Genomic DNA, 6,277 nt, shown 5'->3' with positions numbered 1-6,277 from the left:
AAGGTATGAATGTGGGGTTTCTGTATGGAAGTGAATCTCTGAGTACCTGGAGCCAAGCACCTGTAATTATATTGTTTATGTTATTAAAAAAATAAGAATATACTAATAATAAAATCATTTTCAAGGTCCTATGGAAAACTGAACACCGATCTGAAAGGTAATTCACCTGATACAGCTGCTAAAGAAGTAATTCAGTGTTTTTAGATCCAGTAATCATTGAACTCAGTGTGAAATAGAAAACCTTGCATCTGTCCCTGAGTGCAGCAAACCTGAATGGATCATACTGTCATAACGCCATTTAGGCATACAATGAGTAACAGAGTGCTCACTTCAAACCATTAGTGTGTTGTAAAAACCAAAGTAAACATTGCACTGAATTGTGAAGCCCATCATATCTTGCAGCTAACCTGAGCTCATTTTATAACTATGAAAAGCATGGCTATGAAACAAAGGCTTCGAATGCAGCAGACGTCCTCTATTCATTAGGGGAACATCATCATTAGTGAAAGCATTTTGAATATCTTCATTCTAACAGCACTCAAATTTATATCCTGAAAAAGGCTGCTGCTTTAAAAAAAAATCACCTCACTAACATTGAATTTCAGCTCATATAAATTCATTAAATAAATGAAAAAAAAAAAAAAGATTTGAGCTAAATCTTTGCTGAACCAAAGGCTTGACATCTGTTTTTTTCCCCACCAGCTCAATACAGAAACATATGAAATTTGCAAAGTAAAAAAAAAAGACCTGAAAATTAATTTGTTTATTTTCTACACAATGCATTATAAAAGTATCCGGGACTCAGTGACTTTACATTGAACTGACCTTAATATATTTATTTAGCATTTCATGTGAACAAAGAACAGTACAACATTGTGGAGAACTAGGCAAGGCAAGGCAAATTTATTTGTATAGCACAATTCAGTACAAAGACAATGCAAAGTGCTTTACATGATTAAAATATAGGAAAATAAAACAGAATCAAATCAAGTAGGGAAAAATAATCTAACATTGAATTTCAACTCATATAAATTCATTAAATGGAAGAAGAAAAAAAAAGATTTGAGCTAAATCTCTGCTGAGCAAAAGGCTAGACATCTTTTTTCCCCCACCAGCTCAATGCAGAAACATAACATTTGCAAAGTAGAAAAAAAAGACCTTAAAATAAATTTGTTTATTTTCTACACAATGCATTATAAAAGTATCCGGGCCTGAGTGACTTTACATTGAACTGACCTTAATATATTTAATTAGCATTTCGTGTAAACAGAGAACAGTACAACACTGTGAAGAACTAGACAAGGCAAGGCAAGGCAAATTTATTTGTACAGCACAATTCAGTACAAAGACAATGCAAAGTGCTTTACATGATTAAAATACAGGAAAATAAAACAGAATCAAAGCAAGTAGGGGAAAAAACTAATAAAAAAAACTATTAACCCTTTATAGGGCACTTAGTGAAATACTTTGAAAATCAAAATTTCAAGCTAGTGGTTATTGTAATCCAGGACAAGACCTTATCACCCTTGTAACATAAAAAAAGGATATTTTGATGGCAAATAATAATTTCAATGTAATAATAAGAAATGCCAACTTGCCCAAATATATATATAAAAAAATAACAAAAGTGCTTCTATAAGAAATTCATGAAAAATGCACCTAGAATGAAAGAAACATATTTTATTTTGGTACAACCTAACATTAGAGGCATTAAAGCTGACACTGGCACTGACATTTTGTAGTTTATACAGCTAAATATAATTGTTATCTAGGCCTATAAACTTTTTAACTTTACTTTTTAACTTTTCAATTAGCATTTTTCTTGACTAGTTTCTTAATTTACAGTAGGTAATATATCATTCAAGCACTCATCTAATCGGTCAATGCAATTGGTTAAAAAATGGTAACTTGGCCTATAAAGGGTTAAAGTATGTTCTATTGTTTCATTTCTACCAAATCTGAAAACTATGGTCTGATATGACTCATATTCAGGGTACCTAGCTTTATCTACCTTCCCATCTCACCTGACAGGTTTCCTTGTCCTGCAGCTGAAGATGAGCAACCAACCATGATTTACTGCGAGGAAAGTGTTAGTTACCTAGGTCATGCTTTCATTGCTTGTCCGTTTGTTTGCAAAATAACAAAAAAAGTTAAGGACAGATTTGCTGAAATCTTTAGAGGTGTGTACCAAATAATTACATTTTGGTGATGATCGCCATCTTATCAACATCTGCATCCATTAATGTTTTGAAAGATTCTGTGAATACAGGCGTTGGGAAGTCATATTTAAATGTCAAATCCTTCTGGCTAAAACATGTATATAAATGTACGCTTTATAAAATGATATTGTCCCAAAAGTTAGAAAATTTCTATTTAAAACAAAAAAATCCTGTCATAAAATATGTTTTTTTTTACCCATTATTTTTGTTGACTAATTAAGACATTTGTAAGGATACCAATGTGCTTTTATTTAGGAGGATAAAGAAATAAACTTGGACTGAATAGAAATAAACACCACATTTTTCAGATGGTTTTTGAATAACCTGCTTAAAAAAATGGCTAACAGATGTTTGTTATCACATTCAGGTAAGCACAGCACAGTTCAAGGCACTCAGTCTACCAAATCCTCTTACTAGCTACAGGGTCCACCCTGCATAGAGTCTATTAGAGGGCCAACATGAGAAAAAAACAAAACAATCTTATGAACACATTCATGCTTTTAATTAGGAAGGAAAAACATGGAAAATCCACAAAAATTGATATATTATGGCTGTAGGAGCTTTCAACTAGTTCAGTATAGGAAGAGGACCCTCAGTAGGGGGTATCGTTTGCTTTTAGTTTAAGGATTTGGTTAAAAGTTGGCATGAGATGAAATGCAGAGCAATCATTTCAATCTGAATCTGCAGCAGGAGTTATGCTAAAAACAAACCCAGTGGCCTCTTTTTGGGGTATTTTTGCTTAATCCTAATTAGAACATAAATGAAAGGTACTCTACATCACCACTCGCTGCAATGTTTCTGCAAATCAACTGTAAACATGCTGTATTTATTGTAGAAGTTTATTTGAGCATAAGAACATCACTTCCTTGTACATTTGTTAGGAATACAATGAGACACGTGTCAAAAAGGGAAATTTACCGACCCCTTTATCTTCCGGTTAGATGTTACCCAGTAGCATTTACAGTAAAATGAACAAGTTAGGTGCTACCAATAATAGGACCCTCGAAGTCAAAGATTCCCTCCCCTGAGCGTCCCCCAGGGTTCCATTCTTGGTCCTATGCAGTTCACCCACGTTCTACTGCCATTTGGGGCTGTTTTTAGGAAACATTTCTATTTATGCTGATGACTGCCAGGTCTGTTTATCTCTAAAATATTGTATAATGGATGGCTCTAAATTTGCTCAGCTTTAATAAAAAAAAAAAAAAAAAACTGACTATATAAATCTATTATTTGCTTTTTAAGCTACTTATGTCTGTCTGGTCATGATTTTTATACAGAAATCTTTCACTGCTCTTTTAATCACAGAAGGCTGAACTTGTAACTTCAAGAAATGAAGTCTAATTTAATCTACATTGGATCAGATTAACTGTGTTCCCTTCACATTATTTACTATAAACCTGTGGAAGGAAATCTTTACTTCACAATGTTTAGTTCAGCTTGTTTATCTTCTGAATGGGATCACACCGTAATTCTGACAGCAGATCAGGTATGGTTCTACGAATAATACAGTATCATTCATACATAATTTTATGATTGTTGATTAGAGTGGTGTCATTTTTTAAATCACAATCACAACAAAAAATGATTGGTCACATGAGATCCTTTGCTGTCTGCCTATAGTAACAGAATTGAAAGTTGTAGGGAAATCATATTTAAATGTCAAATCATTAGCATGTTTTCATACATTATTTGTTATGCATGTGTCTAAATAACAAAGATTGTAGTTAGCCAAGTTGGAGTTTCCCATACATTTATCCGACTGTCGTTGGGGGAAGGGGGTTCTGATTTCTGTGGTTTTGTGGTCCCAAAATTTAGCCCATTTCTATTTAAAAAAAATCTTGTCTTAAAATCTGCGTTGTTTTTTTTTTCATTATCTTATGCAGGCCAGTTAGTTATATGTCAGCCTGAACACCTAAATTCAGCCAATCATATATCAACGGTCATCTGTCAATCAAACAGGTTTCTTCCTGTTTTTGCTCTCCACTGTCGCTGCAAGCATGCTTAGTGTGAGGGATTGCATTTTAATCAATAAGTCGATGCAATCAACTGGTTTTCCTTGGATAGAAAACTTTGAATCAGTTTGACTGGATGATCTGGTTGAACTGTAAAGTGCCTTGAGATGAAATGTGTTGTGAATTGACGCTTTATGAATAAACTGATTTGAATTGAAATGAATTAACACAGACTAATTGTTTTCGTTAAAAACTAGTGCTTATTTGGAAGGAGCAGTAGATGAAAAGTCAACTAAGACCTTTGGCCCTCTCTAGGTATTTTTGTAGCATGCATGTGTAATAATTACAGGGTTGTCAGTCTTGCTCTTGCTGTGGATTGGAGTCTCGCTCAGGAAGCACATCTAGATTGAGCAATATTGAATGCATGGATGAGGCAGGTATAGAAAATGAATAAATCAAATCAAACAGTGGGTTGGCTGAATTGTTGGGCTGAATACAAGATAAGAGATGTTTGATTTTGTCGGAAGCTCCCAGACAAACAGAGAATATTTTTCAGGAAAGGTGATGGTCGTGGAAAGCATACTGTGACCCAATAATTAAAACTAGGCAAACCCTACGGCAGAATAATAACAAACATCTAAGCTTTCTTACATGCTTAAACAGTTCGGAACATTAAACAAAGTTTTATATCAAAGTAAACATTTTTAGAGGGAGTAGATTCTATTACATCTGACAAAAAATAAGCAGAACAACAACACCACACCTACAGGAAAGGGCCAAAGGCAGTGTGATGGTCTGGGTCTGCTTAACTGCTCAGGAAATGCACTATTTGACATATTTGATGGAAGTTTTAATTACAAAAATAAATTTGTCCAATGAAAAAAAAGCATGCATAAAAAAACAGCCAAAAAGAGTTTGAAAGAGTCCTAATGTAATGTGTTTCATATTACAAGTTACCTTTGTTAGAAAGTAATATTAATTTCATGTGTGTAAAGTAATCAGTTGAGCAACTTTCACTAAAATAAACATTTGGGACAAGGGATTACAAAATGAAGGTGGGCAATTATTTGCCATGAATAGCTGTATCCCAAAAAATATAATGAAATAGAATAATTAAAGGTATCGTGGAGAATTTTCTCGAATTTTTTAAAAGACCCGTCCTCTCCACTTAAAAAAAAATGCATGTGCGAGAGCGTGCACAAGCCCATTTCTCCTTGTGGGCTTCTGTTTAAAAGTTGCTGTTCTCATAGCTTGTACAAGCTTTCCGAATAACCCCTAAATCCCTCAATCACTATATAGAGCTGCGACTATAAAGGGAAACGCCGTTTTTTTTACATTGGCCCCTTGATTCTACGTTATTACATCATGTTCTTCTCATCCATATAAGTTTTGTGTCATTTGGAGCCATTCTGAAGATATTCAGAATACTTATATTTATATTTATATACTAATATTATATTTATATCTTTTAAAGACAAAGCGGATTGTGCATGACGTCATCCAGGCTTTTTAAAATTTAAATGTCAAATCATTCTGGCTCACACATGTATATAAATGTACTCTTTATCAGATGATATTGTCCCAAATGTAGAAAATTTCTGTAAAAAAAAAGAAATCTGTGTTTATTTTTACATTATCTTATGCAGTCCAGTTAGTTATATGTCAGCTTGTACACCTAAATTCGGCCAATCATATATCAACGGTCATCTGTCAATCAAAATTTCACATTTACTTTATTTACTCGTGTAAAGTCATGCACCACTGGGGAGAATTCGGAAATGCAACGGTTGAAACAGCCGCTTCCCTACGACTTTAAGCTGTTGGCTGAGGGTGTCACCTTTGGTTGTGGTTTGGAGGACCCAAATGCAGAGGCAGAGAGGCTGTGGTGAATACTTGTAGTTTAAAGGTATAATATGCAACTGCTGTTGATTTTCCAGCAAGGCTCCCCCTAGAGGGCGAAAGTAAAAGTGCACTGTCGTAAATATGCTCAGCTGTTCTCCTGGTTTCTCCGTCAAGCCAGGCGCGGTTGTTTTGAGCTTAGCAGACAGGCGAACGCAACGAATGACCATGTCTACTGCGGTAAGTGACTATTTTGTTCCAATTTTT

The sequence above is a fragment of the Cyprinodon variegatus genome, unplaced genomic scaffold (assembly GCF_000732505.1).
Source record: "Cyprinodon variegatus isolate N-32 unplaced genomic scaffold, C_variegatus-1.0 Scaffold41, whole genome shotgun sequence".
Lineage (NCBI taxonomy): Eukaryota > Metazoa > Chordata > Actinopteri > Cyprinodontiformes > Cyprinodontidae > Cyprinodon > Cyprinodon variegatus.
This window is presented reverse-complemented; position numbering follows the sequence as displayed.